The sequence below is a fragment of the Lepisma saccharinum genome, chromosome 12 (assembly GCF_977018435.1).
Source record: "Lepisma saccharinum chromosome 12, izLepSacc3.1, whole genome shotgun sequence".
In the NCBI taxonomy this organism is placed as follows: Eukaryota; Metazoa; Arthropoda; class Insecta; order Zygentoma; family Lepismatidae; genus Lepisma; species Lepisma saccharinum.
Window position 1 is genome coordinate 62,582,836 of NC_139240.1, and position 17,561 is coordinate 62,600,396.

The window sequence follows — 17,561 nt, forward strand, 5'->3', positions numbered from 1 at the left end:
CCCGCTTATTTTTATAGACATATGCAGACATTTATATAAATATTGCAAAACGATCACTAACCTGTGTTATAACACAAAAGTTCTTCTGTAATTCATCCAAGTTCTGCTCTTATATGCACAAATAAATACGCTTTAGAAACGATGTTAAGAGCCACAGATAATAAAACATTTTAATCATAGTTTTGACCAGTAACGTCCTGCTTAAGTTTATATCCTTGAAAGAGTTTTGTGCCGATGGGGATCGTTTGGAGGTTTTGAATGTGCAACACTGTATCAAGATTGCGCTGTAGAAGAAACCGTTAAAAGTCAATAGTGTTCGTGAGCTTCCTTGCAATCCGAAATCTCCGAGCTCGAGTTTTTTGTTCCTTCGCGACTAGATGAAGACAGAGTTGTAAATATAGTGGCGAGCAATGTAAACCAAGAGCGTGTTAATTTCGTACTGTGCGCAAGAGTGTTATTCTTGGTTACTTGCAGTTACTTGTTTGTGTTATTGTAGTGTGTATGTGTGACGTGTCAGTGAGACGATTGGAATGCCAGCCGCAAGATTCACGTTAGAACAAAGATTTTTTTATGTATGACACGTACCTACGTGAAAACAAACTCGTGTCGAGACGTGTGTAGGTAATTTGTACAGAAATTCCCATGCGTTTCAACTCCACACAGAGATACGGTTAGACATCTTGTCCTTAAATTACGAGAAACTGTATCGTTAAATTTTAAAACACCTAAGCAAAAACGACGGATTCTAACCGAAGCAAAACTCGATGATATTGGTGCAGCGTTAGAATGTTCTCCAAACAAACCTCTACGCTGTGTTTCACAAGAGGTGGGCGTGTCAAAATCATCGGCACATACAGTCACTAAGCTACTAAAATTAAAACCATACTCTTATAACACAGGTTAGTGCTCGTTTTGCAATATTTATATAAATGTCTGCATATGTCCATAAAAATAAGCGGGCATTTCAGGCCGCAAATGTCGGCATCTCCGTCAGTGCCGCCCGCCACTCTTCTCCCGATCTCTCGGCTGTAGATCGAAATGGACGCACGGTATTAATACAATTAATCAACGTTCTGGCTCCCAGAATGAGTTAACAAATTCAAATGTGTAAAATCTCACTAAAATATTGTATTACCATGTTTATTATTGTAATTATTATTATTATTATTATTATTATTATTATTGTATTGTATATTTTGAATAATAAACAAAAGAAAAGAGAAAAAGGCAGACTAGTGAGGCTCTGGTGACTGGATTCGCAGACGATATAATCTTATGTGAGGCTCGTGTTGGTCCTATATATTTGTGGGCCTCCCTGATGGCGCAGTGGTAGCGTCATCGTCTTTTAATCAAGGGGTTCCGGGTTCGACACCCGGTGGAGGCACATAGTGGTTCGGATCCAACTTTAAGCTGTAGGTCCAGTCCCGATTAGCCTTACTGTGCATGAAGTGGACTTAGGACACCAAATCAAATCAATCAATCAATCCTATATATTTGTGATTGTCCATCTTATCTTACCAGAGCTTCAAGAATTGAAAAAAAAAAAGAGGTTGACAACCTCAGCAAAAATACACATTCAGTAAATAAATATTTATCTTCTTAATTTCTTCTTGATTGTTTTAGTTTATTTTACTTCACTTTTCTGCCCCTTTGGCGAATGGACAATTTGCTCTGTAGTGCTCAATCATCCCACTGTACCAGAGAACCATCTATGTTACTTTTCTTGACTTTCATGACTGGTAGAAACCCTTATACACCTTTTCTAACTAGTGACGTATGAATAAGAAATTATGAATTTGTTATTTTGGTAGACACCCTGTGTATAACTTAAGTAAAAATATGTTAAACCAATTATACTATAATGCAATCGGATCCCGTTTTTGGTATTAACGGTAGCTCTGGGTTTCCCATTTGGCCGAAAGCCACATCAGTGCAAATGAAGGACTGAAGACGTCCGCCTGATATGGAAAGTTTTTTTTCCCCCTCGGCTTCACACAAGGCTTCAACTCAACTTGAAGCTTTCCGTTATTACCATCAGATGGCACCAGTGAGGAGCGGAGACCATGACTCCGACGAGACCCACACCAGACCATCTTTTTTATTCAAGCCTGGGAACAATATTAGTCTTCTGCAGTGCAATTGTGAAATGAAACTCTTACTGTAGGACATTTTTGGTGAAGGAATCAAGGTGGTATGGTTTCTACAGTTCAAGAAGTCCCCGTGCCGCTGCTTGCATGTATCACGTTGCGACTGTATTGAACATTGGCTGGTATTTAATTTTCAACTGTACATTCGCGTTATACTCACAGGAAAACTGGTAGTGAACTAACTCAACCTGTTGATTTCAAGCACTACAACGTTAATAACTGGGGCTCGGTTTTGTTTTGAAGTTTCGTCTGAAGAAGACACTGTTACGTTACGTTTTTATGTATATTTTTATACTTGGTCAGCATTGTAATGTTTTATTAACATGGAAACAAGGCTTAACAGTGTTATCATATCCTTTAACTTAGGCAACCCACGTTTCATAACATGCCAGCCATTTCGGTGCAGTCCATATCGTCGAATGTATGCATAAATGGGAATACCAAGGTATCGTATGTTGTTGGTGCATTTGTGGGTGTACGTAGGGAGGTTAAAGGGGGGGGTACGAACCCCTCTCCACTTCTTTGGACAAAGGAAAAATCAATTTGCTCGGTATGTTTTCAGTTTTCGTCCCCTGTACTGGATTTATTTAATTGTTTTTCCTTTTCTCTCTCTTTACTTATCTCCTAGTGCTTCCCTAGTGTGAATATTCTTATTGTTATATTTCATAAATGATGAACTCGAGATATTGATGTAGCCAAACAAACATTAATGCCTTGCCCTAAATTCCTAATTACACTTCTGTAACTTTCATGCCGTCTATCCAGATCCGTTGAGTATTCCACTAACGCTCAGTGGTGGAGTGGTTAGCATCTAGGGCGTCCGCAGGGAAAGGGCCAGGGTGGCGCTTGCCCCCCTGAGATTTCTGGAAAGAGTTAATGCAATTCGAATGGTGAAATTGTAGCAATATTTTGTAACCAAAGCAAATGTTTTCAGTGACGTGCAGGCCGTAAGTTACAGAACCTATTATTATTATTATTATTATTTGAAGTAAGGTTTTATGCTTACAGTCTATTTTACACTGATTATGTAACTATATAAAAAACAGCTTTTTGTCGGTATACAGTTATGCAAATTGTATATACAGTAAAACCTCGTTAATCCGGACTAATGGGGGGCATAAGTTGACCTGTTTAACTGAAATAACCTAAAAGAACAGTAGAAAGTGCATTAAACTAAGTTTATAACAACAAAACACGTTTATTACGGTGTATTTAAAGGGCATAGGCCTAAATACACTATACAGTACAGTACAAAGTCTGCGGGAAACAGAATTTCATCAGTGGTTGACTGCCTTTTCTTTGGGAAGTTTTCTTGTTGACTTCTGGCCACATTTCAAACCTTGCATTCTGCTTTTATTTTTCCTTTTGGTCCAGATTAAGCGAAGTCCGGCTTATCGGGGTCCGGATTAACGAAGTTTTACTGTAGATGTACAGAATAGGGAAATTACAATTGAACGTAATTTTTAAAAACAAGTAGTAATAAAAAAATAATAGCAACAATAAAAGCATAGCAATAATAATAATAATTTTAAAAAGTTTCAATGATCCTGCCCCGCCGAGAAAAGAATCCTGCGCGCCGCGGCCGCTCCACAACGCCTGAGGTCCCGGGTTCGAATCCCGGCATGAGTATTCATCATCCCCTGGAAAATGAATGTCCACCTAAAATTTATATATTTCACACAATTTCATTTCAGTCACAGTAATTTATGTTAGTACAAGGGCGTTGAAGGAACATGATAATTCCAGACTAAAGCAGTGTTTTTTTTTTTAAGGGGCATCACTGTTATGGGGGAAAATATGCCACCTTTGCCCCCCCTGGAAAAAATCCTGGAGATGTCCATGGTGTCCATCATATCACTGATCCTCACGATTAGCCAAAAGTTGCAGAAATTATAATTAAAATAAACCATTTCAATCAATCAAAATCCAATCGAATTTTGTTTCTCTTCGTGTAAACTGTGATGTACAAAATGTAGAATATTTGTGATTTTGTTTCAAGTTCTTCCCGGACTAAAATGTAGAACATTCAAGGGTAAAAGAGGACTCAATTTCATCGAGCTTAAGAATTTTAAAAAGTAGAGAAGCGACAACAAGGAATCAAAAGCTGTAACGATTATGTTACTGGACAAAAATGTTGTTTTGCTGCGTAATTGTTTAATCTTTTTCACAATGAGGTTGGCATAAGTTCAGTGCTTTGATCAACAATAGCTGTGGTTCACTCTTATCTTCGATAGACACAACATGGTTCACAGCGAACAACATTAATCCATTGTTGGTTTCAATATCCTAAGCACCAATTCAACTCCCCACCTCCTCAAATATCGTCCAAGTATGTGCCTACGTGACTAACTCCGTGGAGGGAATGCATGCGAATCAAATAACCAGAGACTGGAAGAAAAATGCACGCACAGATAAATTCACTGGAGTTCGGTATGCGACATATTTCTACGATAGCACTGAGTATGTTGTGTACGTTCTCGAGCCTCGAGAATATCTTCCAATGTTCCATTCACTGGGCATTCGGTTTTTTTTTTCCACTTTTGTCTCCGTATCGGACGGCTGCTGAGCAGTGTTGCCACTATGTGAGATCGTAATTTCCCTCTGGAAGGGCAAAATTTCCCTTTCTCCCCTATTTTTCTCCTTCATATAAGAGATCCTGTAATAATAATTTGGGTTCGGAAGTTGATGAAAGTAATATTTTTTTTCTGAGCCTTGAAAACAATGCTAAACCCGATATCAGTTCGCCATTAATTGAAATATGTCAATGGAAAAGCACAATGCTATTTATAACTGAAGTTTTTTGGCAAGGGATTAAATAATTAATTGTGGTAAATATATTTTCCCTCTTAACAAACCTAAAATACATTGGGTGGGTAAAGCCTACTTTGAGGTTCCCTTGCTGGTAGTATTATGACTTTTAATCTGTGGTTTTTGATGTAAAATTAGTCACAATATTTTTTTTTTTTTAAAAAAAAAAAGATGCATAATCTGATGTACTCGAAACACATGCTGGCCGACTGCACTGTACCATGGAGGTGAATGACATATACAGAGAAACCTTGCGGTGTTATTTATGCAACCTTGAAATAATAATAAACAAAACTACATTGTCATTTAATTGCTTTTTTCCTTTGCTTAAGCAGTTTAAACCGCCAGACAACTGGTTCTATCGAATCATTAATTTTAAGAACGAAAATTATTTTTAGGTGATTTTAAAAGGTCATTCTGTAGATAATTTTTGAAATTTTTTAGGTCAACTTGCGAGCCCTAATAATAATAATAGTAATAATTAGTAGTACTATTTTCATATGTCGTTTCATGCATGAAACACCTTTAAAAATTAATTGGATGGTGTGAGTCTTGGTTCCATTGCCAATTCCATAAGTTCATCATTCACCCATATCGTTGATATTAACCGAAGGTGTAGATTGATTGATTGATTAATTGATTTAGTTTATTTTACTTAGCGTTTTGTGTCTCTTGGCTGATTTGCGAAGATGAGGATGAGTGATGACATGGATGGATGGACATTCACAAACAACCAAGCTCGAGCGGGATTCGAACCCGGGACCCTTGGCGATGTGCTAACCACTCGGCCAAAGGGTCCGTAAAATCCAAATGTAGGCCTGGCATGATACGTCATGGAGTAGAAATAAGAAACAACAATACATTATGAATATGGAAATCCAATATAATCTGTAGTAATCTGATGTCTTCAAATTTCTTTGAAAGTTTATTTTTTTCATCGAATTTGGTTTAAAAGTTGGTCCGAAATACCCTTCGAAAGGGAAATTTCCCTTCGCGTGGCAACACTGCTGCCGAGCGCAACTTGGCAATCCCTCAACTACGTCACGGTCACGTGACTCGGCTTGCTTTCCCGTTTGCCACAGAGCTTGGAGCGAGCTTTCCTTCCCTCGCTGGTGTTTTGGTGCGATGGGAAGAGGTGTTTTTCAGCAGGCAGGTGAGGTGGGAATTCTCAGAGCTCCTTCCTACGTACTGTCCTTGACTTTCCTGTCCTGTACCTCGCAGTTGTTAAACTAGCATTGTCTCCTATAGACTATTGCATATTCGAAGGTATGGGAAGAATTTAATGTGTACATACCTAAGGTTTAGTAAACAATTTTGCCGTGGGTGGATTTTTCTTTATTTTGTATGTCATACGCATACCTGTATTCTTCATGTACAAGACTCGGAAGCTGGTCTTTTTTTAATGTTGAGGACGATGCTAAACCAAAGGGGGGAGGAGTACCTTTTTATGCCAAATAGTAATATTCACTCTCGATTGTGAATTGTTTTTAATTTTCCTCACCCTCGTAAATTCCTAATGGAGATAGGAGAACAACACTATTTAACAACTGTCTGATTGTGAAGCATGAGGAGACTGTCTGCCATGAGTGCTTGCAGAATGCTAGCGCCAAGTATTGGACTTCCAATGCCTGAAGTCGTCACTAGATTGTGGGCCAGGGATATGAAAGGCTGCTACATTGTCTTTTGTTTTCAGTTTGATAACGTTTATGCGCTTCTGTTCAGTTTTTCCACACTATATTCTAAGAGATTTGTTTCCTCTATGTTCTGATATCGTCTTCAGTCTCCTTGGCTGCAAGGAACGCCCACACCCACTGTGCGAATGAAGATTTTTGCTTTGGGAAACGCATTTGTGATTTTCTGAGTTAGGTTTCTTGGGTGTGCAAATTTGTATATGTTACCAGTCGGTAAACTAAACTATTGGCTTGTAAATACCTTAGAATATTAGTTCTGGTTGTAACCAGTGACGGCGATTGGGTTCCAAAACCGGGGGGGGGGGGAAGGTGCCAAATCTAGGGGGGCAAAGACAGTATATTTTCCTTTGTATAAAGGTTTAGCATAGTGCGAGGGCAAAAGTGGCGAAAAGTGGGGGCAACTGCCCCCCTCGCCGCCACTGGTTGTACCCTATGGTCATTTAACCTTATGACAACACTTACATGTAATTTACAAACGCTTAATATATTTGCATCTAAGAAAACTCAAACACGTCAACAAAAAGGAACCATCAAACTAGTAACATCGGAAATTTGACAAAATTTCTCTTTCTAAGTTCTCAATCAGTCTTAACAAGTTGGAGAAATGGTATGCTACTACAGTCTATGCTTCAGGGTGCGAAATCCCTGGGGGACAGGGGGAATTCCCCCCGCAAATGATCTTGTCTTAGAATTCCCCCCCCCCACCAAACTTTTTCTGGAGGAATGTTTTTGTTCAAACAACAAAAATACAAACAATTAGTTTTGAAGTCTAATATATTTTACATTTCTCATCGCCTTTCTCAGCTACACAAAGTATATAAATAAAACACCTAAAAACATCTAGATGTGAATTTTATATAGGAAACTATTATTTTCTTAATGTGTCTTTTTGCCCCTCTCCCCAGTGACGCAAATAATTGTTCGTGCCATTACTAGGATATTAGAATCTTCAATATGCAATCGAATTTTGAATGAAGGTGATATAATTCATTGTATATTTTATAATGGAATTTAATTATTTAATAATTGACATATATTTAATGACATTATATTTTATATACAAGGTGTACAACTTTGCTTCCGCCGTTTTCCCCCCAAAATATGACGCTGTAATGAAAAACATTGCTTACCCAGGCATTATTCAAAGTATTGTCCATTACTTTCTCCCATCTTTCGGGTAGCGTACGAATGCCGCGTCTAAAAAATTGTTCATCTTTGGAGGCGATCCACGAATCGATCTACTTTTTGACTTCTTCATAAGATCGGAAGTGTTGGTCAGCCAGTTCATGAGCCATTGATCTAAACAGGTGATAATCAGAGGGAGCGATGTCTGGAGAATAAGGCGGGTGGGGTAGGACGTCCCATCTTAATGTTTCCAAGGACGTTTTCATCACTTTGGCAACGTGGGGTCGTGCGTTGTCATGCTGAATCATACCCATGGCTTTCAGACGTTTTGAAATGGCTTGCTGTGTCACTCCCAATGATCGTGCCAATTCTTCTTGAGTTTGACGCGAGTCTTCACTCAGCAATGTCTCCAATTCTGCATCTTCGAAAACTTTCTGTCTTCCACCACTATGCCGGTCTTCGACGTTAAAGTCACCGTTCTTGAAGCGTTGAAACCACTCACGACAGGTTCTCTCACTTATAGCGTCCTCACCATACGTAGTGGAGAGCATTCGATGAGCCTCAGCCGCAGTTTTCTTAATATTGAAACAAAAAAGTAGAACCTCCCGCAAATGGCGAGAATTTGGCTCGTACACTGACATTTTCAATCGCGAACAACTTCACGATGCACACACCACTCGACTAATGTTTGAATGGGGTTATCTTGACAGAGGTCCAAGCTAACTGCGTGACGTCTGCGATCTGCTTCTTTCGACCGTTACTTCCTGTTGTTGCCACCTGTCGGAAAACGGCGGAAGCAAAGTTGTACACCTTGTATATTTTTTATGTGTGTGTGTGTCTGCGCCTCCTCACCCCAGCCAATCTGCAGTGATTTCGCACCCTGCTATGCTTTCAATTCTATTTTCTTTGAGGGGGTATAAGAACATCCCTGGCAGGGATAAGAGTACTTTTATTTTGCCAGGGATAAAGCTATTTTGAGGGGGGCGGGATCCTCCCCGTAATTCGCACTCTGCCCATACCTCCCATCCTACACTCTCTGAATTCGAAATCTGGAGTTCTTTCCACGAGCATGTTTCGGTCAATTATCAGTCCCTTGTAATAAATAATGGAATGTGTTGTCATTGAAATGAAGTTGCATGCATAGAGCATGAAAGAAATTGCGTGACTTTCAATTTCCGGGGGGCGTGTTCTCCTCTGCCCCCTTGCGGATGCCGCCTCCTTTTGTTTTCCATATGGCGTGCTGGTTCTCGCAAATATCCGTGAGTGGTTCAATAATCCGAATGACCCAGGTTCGAATCTGCATCGAAGCAAAAATAGAAAAAAATAGAATGAAACTGCAAGAGTTGGACATAGCAAGGACGGACACTTGATGACGCTCAAGCCAAAATAGAGGACGCCGACCTCTGTGCCGGAGTAGTTAGCGCAGCGCGCTACTTTGCCAGTGGCCTGGCGAATTCCGGCCTGGCCGTGGGTGTTCTTTGTCCCTTCATCAATGTCATCATATTACTCATCCTCAACGTCGCGATTAGCCAAAAATGGCAGAAAAGTGACGTAAAATAACTTAATTCAATTACTCAAAACCATGGGCGTAACTTGGGATCTAACTTTGCGGGGTGGGACAAAAATCGATTTTGGGACTTAACTTTGGGGGGGGGGCAGAATCCAACTTGGAACTTAACTTGGGGCTTTAACTTTGGGGGGGGGGGGGCAGAATCAAACTTGGGACTTAAATTGGGGGGGGGGCAGAATGAAACTTGGAACTCAAATTGTGGGGGCAGAATCGCCCACACCTCTCTCTCTCTCTCTCTCTCTCTCTCTCTCTCTCTCTATTTTCAAAAAGGGGAGGGTACCCTTTTCTTTCTTTTCTTTCCAGAGAGAGAGAGAGAGAGAGAGAGAGAGAGAGGATATCTGAAAGTCCATTCGAAAGGAAAAGAGAGAAAGAGGAGAGAAGAAAGAAAGGAAAGAGAGAGAGAGAGAGACACCCCTCCCCCGTACAAACTTGGAACTTATATTGGGGTGGGGGGCAGAATCAAACTTGGAACTTAAAAGGGGGCTGAATCAAACTTGGGACTTAAATTATGGGGGGGGGTCAGAATCAAACTTGGGACTTAAATTTGGGGAGGGCAGAATCAAACTTGGGACTTAGCTTTGGAGGCATATCAAACTTGACACTTAACTTGGGGGGGGCAGAATTAATAAGTGTTCCATCCCATAAAAATACTGTCCAGAACTATTTTTCTGAATAGCTTACATTTGCACAATCATAAAAAATACATTTCAATACTTTCGCTACTCAGGTCCCAAGAGGTTAACAAAAGTATCATTAACTTTTTAATTTAGTTGCCTGAATTTTTTTTGCGGGGTGGAGGCCCCCCCCCCTTGCCCCCGCCAATTTACGGCTATGACTCAAACAATCAATGTCATCTTTTTATGTATGTGTGCATGTTACCACAGTGCTGTAGAAGCCAGGGATCCCGGGTTAGAATCCCGGCTTGGGCATGGGCGTTATTTGTGGGTGTCCCTTTGACAATTCCATATCATCACTCATCCTCATCTTCGATATATGTCAGAAGTGGCAGAAAAGCGAAGCAAAATAAATCAAATCACTCAGCATACACTCATATATAAATCTATAACCATTTATTGAAAACGTAATATTACAAATTATATGTGTATTATGTAATGAGCAGGGAACGGATTTATATGTAGTAAAAATGTGCTAAATATGGACTTAAAATTATAAAAAATTACATTTTTAATAATATAAGGCACTACACGAGCTACATAAAATACAGTACGTTTACATTGACATTAATTGTAAAACAACACAAAAATGTGTGTTAATTTTCTGTTTCCAAAACAATGAATAACAAAATTTGGTTCCAAGTGTTCGAAAGTGAATTTCCTTCTGCTGTCTCTTAAGATGTATTTATATTGACTAAAACAGCGTTCAATATCGCAAGAAGTAATGGGAGTGTATTTAAAATTTGTCAGTTATTCGCAAGAAATTCACCCATCTCTTTCGGTCACACGGTGACATGTGGTTATTGCGGGAATATGTTGAGAAATGTTCTGAAATATGTAAAAATAACAAAAATATGTCAAATATGAGCCAAAACCGAATATATGTAAAAATATGGAAAAGAACAACTGGATTTTTGGAGTCTACATGCCATGAAGCGCAAAGATATATAACGGATTTCAGCTTCATACATAAATATGTATTTACGTATAAATCCGTTCCCTATATCCAAATTTGCCCTCCTAAACACATCGGCCGAACTACTTTCCTGGTATGAGACGACTCTTCTCCAGATGGTTTTCAAGGTCAAGACTATTAACAGTACGTACATGGCATTACAGTAAGCTTTAGATGTAAATAATCTGAATGTTACTGTGCGAGAAGTAAATGCAGAATGGCGTAACAAGATGTTTTGTTTCATTTCAGAAGTGCACCCGCTGTGACTGAATAGCGAAATAGGACCTAAGGTCATGTATTGGATATGTGACGCACTGGAAGGAAGAATTGGAGATTGCTTGTAGCATATGCCTTCCATTATGTTTAGCTGTAGCCTGGCAGGAACTTTTGGGAAGCAGAGGTACATGCTGGATCATGGAGAATGGTAAGTGTCTGTAATGCTATTTTAAGTATTGGAGGTAAGGGAGGCACTTGCTCCCATCCAAATTTTAGGGTTTATGAAAATTTACAAGTTAGTGGTATTTTTGTTAACGTCCTGGAACCTGAGGAGGAAAGTAGCTAGTAAGTTTTATGACTTTGCAAATGTCTGTTATTTGTCAAAATAGTCCTGGATGATATTTTTACGGGCTTGACAACTTTTTCATTCTGACCCCGTCCCCCCAAATCAAGCTTCAGGTTCGATTCTGTGCCCCTCCCCCACCTTTTCAAAGCTAGGTCCCAACCTACGCCTATGGGCATATTCTTATTGAATGTGGCGATTTTGCTTTGCTCAGACAAAGTTTCAATCTTCCAAACCATGGCGGCCGATTGGGTTCCAAAATTAGGGGGGCACATTTCAAAAATCCCGGGGGGGGCAAGGACAGTTTACTTTCTCTTGGTCCATAAGGTTTAGCATAGTGCAGGGGCAACAGTTGCAAAAAGTGTGGGCAACTGCCCCCCCTAATTGCCGCCAATGTTCCAAACTGTTTACTCGTATGTTCCATGTTGGGAGATGTTTAAACAAATGTTGTTAGCTTCTTTAGAACAGCGAGCCTGTTACACTGTTGCTGAGGAAATTTTTAGACTAGCCTTACCTTACGTGTTTGTTTGCCCTTTATAACCTTGCACGTTTAACATTTCTCAACGGGCTCTTTACAGCCCTTTTTTAACAGCAAGGGAAGGATTTTAGCTAATATGTTTTTATCGTACACCTAGAAATGTGCAAAAAGTTCATACTTGCCGACGCACCGAAAAAATTTAACGCATTCATTCATTCTTAATCAGGGTGCGAAATGATGAAGAATAGTAAAACAAAATCTTCTTTACATTTTTGGCGTTTGTTGTGTCAAAAACTACTACTACAGGATGATTCTTTCGTTGGAAATATGAATATCTCAAAGACCATTCATTTTATTTACAACGTACGTAATGAATAGAGAACGTGATTCATGATATTCACATCCATATTCGCTGCCTATTTGCAAAAGTTTCTTGCAAGATGCTCTCGCGGATTGCAGCAACGTCGCGTCGAGTGCTAGTTTCAGTATAGTGCGACGCTTCTTGGCAAGCACTTTTCCTTTTAAGGCACCTCACACGAAAAAATAGCCCGCTTTAGACGAAGGCATTTTCCTTAGCATTTATGCCATGACCAGAAAGCTACCGTGTAAATTGAGAAATGTTATGACATTTCAGATGCCATGGCATATTTCATGACATTTCTCAAGGATAGGCTAGGTCCGTAGCATTTTTCGTAGCGTAACCAATCAGAAGCGACCTCTGGGTCACGAGTGCAGTTGTAATGGCGGCCGCGTGAGATGTAATCAACGTATCACTTCACATTTTTAAACGACGATAACTATTCAACCGAGAGGAATATCGCTTCGTATTAAATGGTTTTAGGTAGAGGAGAATGGCGCTGATTAAATACATATTTTACAACGTTTACTGTACACGTAGGGAAGAATATTTTAGCTTTTTCAAATGTAAACACCGTGCACTCAGCATAGATGGTGTAACACTAAATGCCTTTCATGCTGTGTATGTTATACATTGTAATCACAAAAGATAGCCGAAAAGTTACATGAAATGTTTGCGTGTAAAAGTACTATCTGCTATAAGATTTTTGGAAGCATTTACATAGCTTTTATGCCAGCAAAATTGTTAAAGGAAATGCTTTAGGTGGGAGATCTTGGCGAGCGCCAACTATGGCCGAAAGGAAGAGCGTAATTTGCAACAATGTAGCAGGTCATTATGAGCGCCCTCATGACATTACATTGTTACTCAGCAGACTTTATTTCCTTCCTATCTCATCGTTTGCTCTTTAGTCTGTTCAGTGTAATTATAATTTGTCTACAGAAGACGAGAAATTACAGAAATTGTTACTAACATTTAGAAAATTATTAGATACTGGATCACCAGAACCATTGAACCAACTTTTCCCACTTTATTTCACTCACAAAACAGAATGTACGGGTTGCATGTGATACTGAGTATTAAAAACCGAAGTCATATCATCCCCTTCACCGCCACCCTTATAGCAATGGCGCTGAGGGTTGCACCCCACCACCCGCATGACCGTTCCGAAGTTGAGCACAGCTGTGAGTTCAAATCCAATCTTATACAAGTGAATATGCTGTCCGCTATCGCACATTTGTCTGTCCCTAAGACTAACCGGTTCATCATTGTTGCAGAAGATTGTTGGCTTGTTAGTAGGGTTCGGATCCCATTTAAAAATCTTTAAAAATTGACCCACAGAATGACCTTAAAATTATTTAAAAATGTAAAAAATGACCTAAAATATCTTTCGCTCGCAAAATGAAAGCTTCATTTTTTTCATAAATTACAACAGAGTAGTTCAATAATTAGACAAAACTCGCTGTTCGGTGTTTTAAACTACTGAAGCAAGAGGGGGCGGGACAATTGAGTGCTAATGTAGTTTTCTTTACATTAGTGCTTTTCAAGCTCGCTTACACGAAAGCATTTCATGGAACATTTCGGTAAGCTTTTGCGATTACAATGTATAACACATACAGGACGAAAACACATCGAGTTACACCATCTATGCTGAGTGCAGGGTGTTTACAATTGAAACAATTAAAATATTCTTCCATACGTGCACAGTGAATGTTGTAAAGTATATATTCATGGGATGCCATTGTTTTATACCTAATATTGTTTTATATGAAACGTTATTCCTCTCGGTTGAATAGCTATCGGCTTTTAAAAATGTGAACTGATGCATTGTTTACATCTCGCGCGGCCGCCATTACAGCTGCACTCGTGACCTAGAGGTCGCTTCTGATTGGTTATGCTACGAAAATAGGATCGATCCTATCCTTGAGGAATGCCATGAAATATGCCATGGCATCTGAAATGCCATAACATTTCTCACTTTACACGGTAGCATTTTGGTCATGGCACAAATGTTAAGAAAAATGCTTTCGTCTAAAGCATGCTTAAGTCATTCACCTCCTTTCAGAATGGGCCTTGCACGATACACTTTAGTCGGTCAGCATCTGAAAATACAGCTGTGTTTATCGTACATTGTGACTAAAACCAAAGCTTAAGGCGATTATAGCTGCAAGCATCACAAAAGGTATTTTAGGTGTAGGAGGAAAAATAAATGTACCACAATTAATTATTTAATCCATTCCGAAACTTTCAGTCAAAAATAATATTGTGCGTTTCCATTGATCGTATAGCGAACTTGCTAAAAACACCATGTCAGGTAATTTAAATACATAAATAATGCTAGCAAATGCATTCAAACAACCGGGGGGGGGAGAAGAAAAATTAACCTAAAGAATGAAGAAAAGTGCAATAAAGACGGTACAATGTACTGGAAAATGAGCCAAAATCGCCGAAAAATGCGAAATGAATTTTTTTTTCTGGTTCTAACTCAAGGCAATGGGACTGATACCAGTTTTTGCATTGTTTTCAAGTCTAAGAAAGAAAAGGATGATTGTTCATAAATTTCATAGCCGCCCTTATTAGCGACTTGATCGCCAGAAGCGCTAACGTATGCTGCAGCGCGATTTCCCCGTAACGATTATCCTGGTGGTTATGCAACCCGACCTCTTATAAAATAAGTCTGGTTGCATAGAGAGAAAGTCAAGTGCACTGCTTGGTTCGTTTTTTGTCATTCCTATTAATGTGCCTCCACGTGCAGTAGTGATATGAGTTCTCTTCTGTTTGCTATTCGTCAAAATGAAAATGATTTCCAATAATTGCACTGTCTGTTAATGTCTTTCGCGTGTCCACTTGAGTGACGAGCCGTTTTGAACGTGGTATTGTGGCTTCATTTGGTTTATTTTACTTCGTTTTCTGCCACTTTTTGGCTAATCGCGAAGATGGGGATGAGTGATGATATTATGAATGGACACTCACAAACACCCATGCCCAGGCCATTATTCGAACCCGGGACCTGTGGCGTCGTAGCGCGATGTGCTAACCACTCCGCCACCGGCTTAAGGTGGCATTATAATCATGGCTGTACAGACATATTGGGCGGTATTTAACTTGCACCACCTCTGGGATGGTACAAATTATCAGTTACAATTTAATTTTTATGCATAAATTATAAGAGAGACTATTTTCTCTACACAATTTGGATGTAAATATTGTTTTGATGCACATTATTTTACCTAGTGTGTGATATTAATAACTTTGAGCCGACCTCCGTGGTGAAGTGGTTAGCGCAGCGCGCTAGGACGCCACGGTTCCCGGGGTCGAATCCGCTTTGGGTGTTCTTTGTGATTGTCCCTTAATCAGTTCCATCATATCGTTACTCATCCTTATTTTCATGGCAAAAAAACAAAGTTAAATAAACCAAATCCATCAGTAATAACTTTCAAAATCTTCTCAACGAATGTAGTGTAATGATCAATTTTGAGATTACCTTATTGATTACACAATTAGTGCAAAATGGTTACTAAACTAATGGTAAGGGGTTGAACCCGTTAAGCCTTCCCTTTACGTACAGCCGTAATTACATTAGAAATCATAATTGAACAAGCAAGCAAAAAACTGTGGCCAGCAAGATGTTTTTTTTACTGCTTTGGACTAATCTCGGCTATGAGGATGAACGATAACTACTGGAATTCATTAAAACGTGCGCGCGCACACGCCCAAAGAAACACCGTCCATCGATCATAGAACTTTTCGTTGGCGAGAGTGAATCGAACACTCAACGCACTCGGCTATCGAGGCGGCAGCAGTTATGGTTCTCGATTCAAGTCCGTTTTTCCCCCATACTTGTGAATTAATCATTCTATCAGCGGGAAACTCTGATAAATGACGCGATTCTTGTAGCCTTTCGCCCTACTGCTTCATAATATTAATGTTAGCTTCTGCATTTTAATATGTCGTCCATTGAGAATGCAAATGTTCTATATCCAAATTGTAAACAAATAGTTATTTTGGCTGGTCTATTTAGGATGTAATTGTTTCATCTCTGTTATCGTCTGATGCCGACATACATATATTGAGTCTTTTTGGTCCATGTGCAGAATTTGGAAACAGCCACGAGAGTGCAAACTCCAACTGCCAATGAAACCTTGCGACAATTTCCTCAACCAACTACAAGCGCAATCCGAATTTGAGATAAACCATTTGCATTCTAACCTCAGTCACTTGTGGGAGATGCTTTACAATGGTAGTTGTCTTCGGTTCTTACTTTTGTTGTTAGCAGACAAGAATTTTAAATAATAGTGGATTCAAAGTAGTTGATTGATTTCCAAAAATATAAATTACTTCTTTTACTTTGCTACCAAATGACAAATTTATAATGAAATTTTTTCATCTCTATCTCGTTTCCAGAATGCATTGTTATATCTGGTAGATAGAACACTGCCACTCTCAAATCATAGCTGGTATTGCGTGCAATTGCTCTATCTGAAATTTCAATAATGAATTACAGCATAAATACCTAACCAAACAACTACCTCAATGATATTTTTCGAGGTTTTGAAACCTGACATAGATTTTACTTCAGGGAACTTTACCCTTATCTTGAGATTGGTGCAAACAGCCTCCTATGCTGACGCATCCACCCAAATCTTAACATATAAGGGAATTTATATGTCAAATTTAATGGGCAGCCCGCTTTTCAGGTTGTGTTCCATGATTCGTCTCCATGACAAACCAAAAAGCGTACCTGTCATGAACCAAGGGTTGTATAGAAGCTCCTGCCCAATACAAGACTTACGTAAACGTTAGAAAAGTTGAAACAAAGCAAACTTTCTTTATTATACGACTTATTGGAACACACACACGTGTTCAGAGCACAAGTAACTCCACTTTTCGTGGAAATGGAGTTACATGTATAACTTAGAACTGTGAAGTATCAACATTTCAGTGCAGGAAGTGAGTGTCTCCTAAATTTCAAATTCTTGCCCATAGAGGCACCACTATGTGCTCCAACAGTTAAACATAGGACTAAGATACATAAATGTGCATTTTTCTCAAAACTGTCTTGAATGGAGTTACAACAGCTCTGCTCTGAACTCCTCATATGATATACATATGTATTATGATATTACAAAAAGTAAATTATTGGATATTTCAAAATATAAATAAATATGCTACGTCAATAAATTATAACTAGTTGAATTA

The 17,561-nt window shown here is 39.2% G+C and overlaps 1 protein-coding gene across 1 annotated transcript in view; it reads left to right on the forward strand.

The window, feature by feature from the left end:
• LOC145996358 (uncharacterized) overlaps window positions 1–17,561 on the forward strand; it is a 188,661-nt gene that overhangs the window by 68,003 nt on the left and 103,097 nt on the right. Inside the window, exon 2 of the mRNA XM_083132789.1 lies at window positions 11,220–11,394. The gene's annotated coding sequence lies outside the window, so the exon portion shown is untranslated. The remainder of the gene's footprint in view (window positions 1–11,219; window positions 11,395–17,561) is intronic.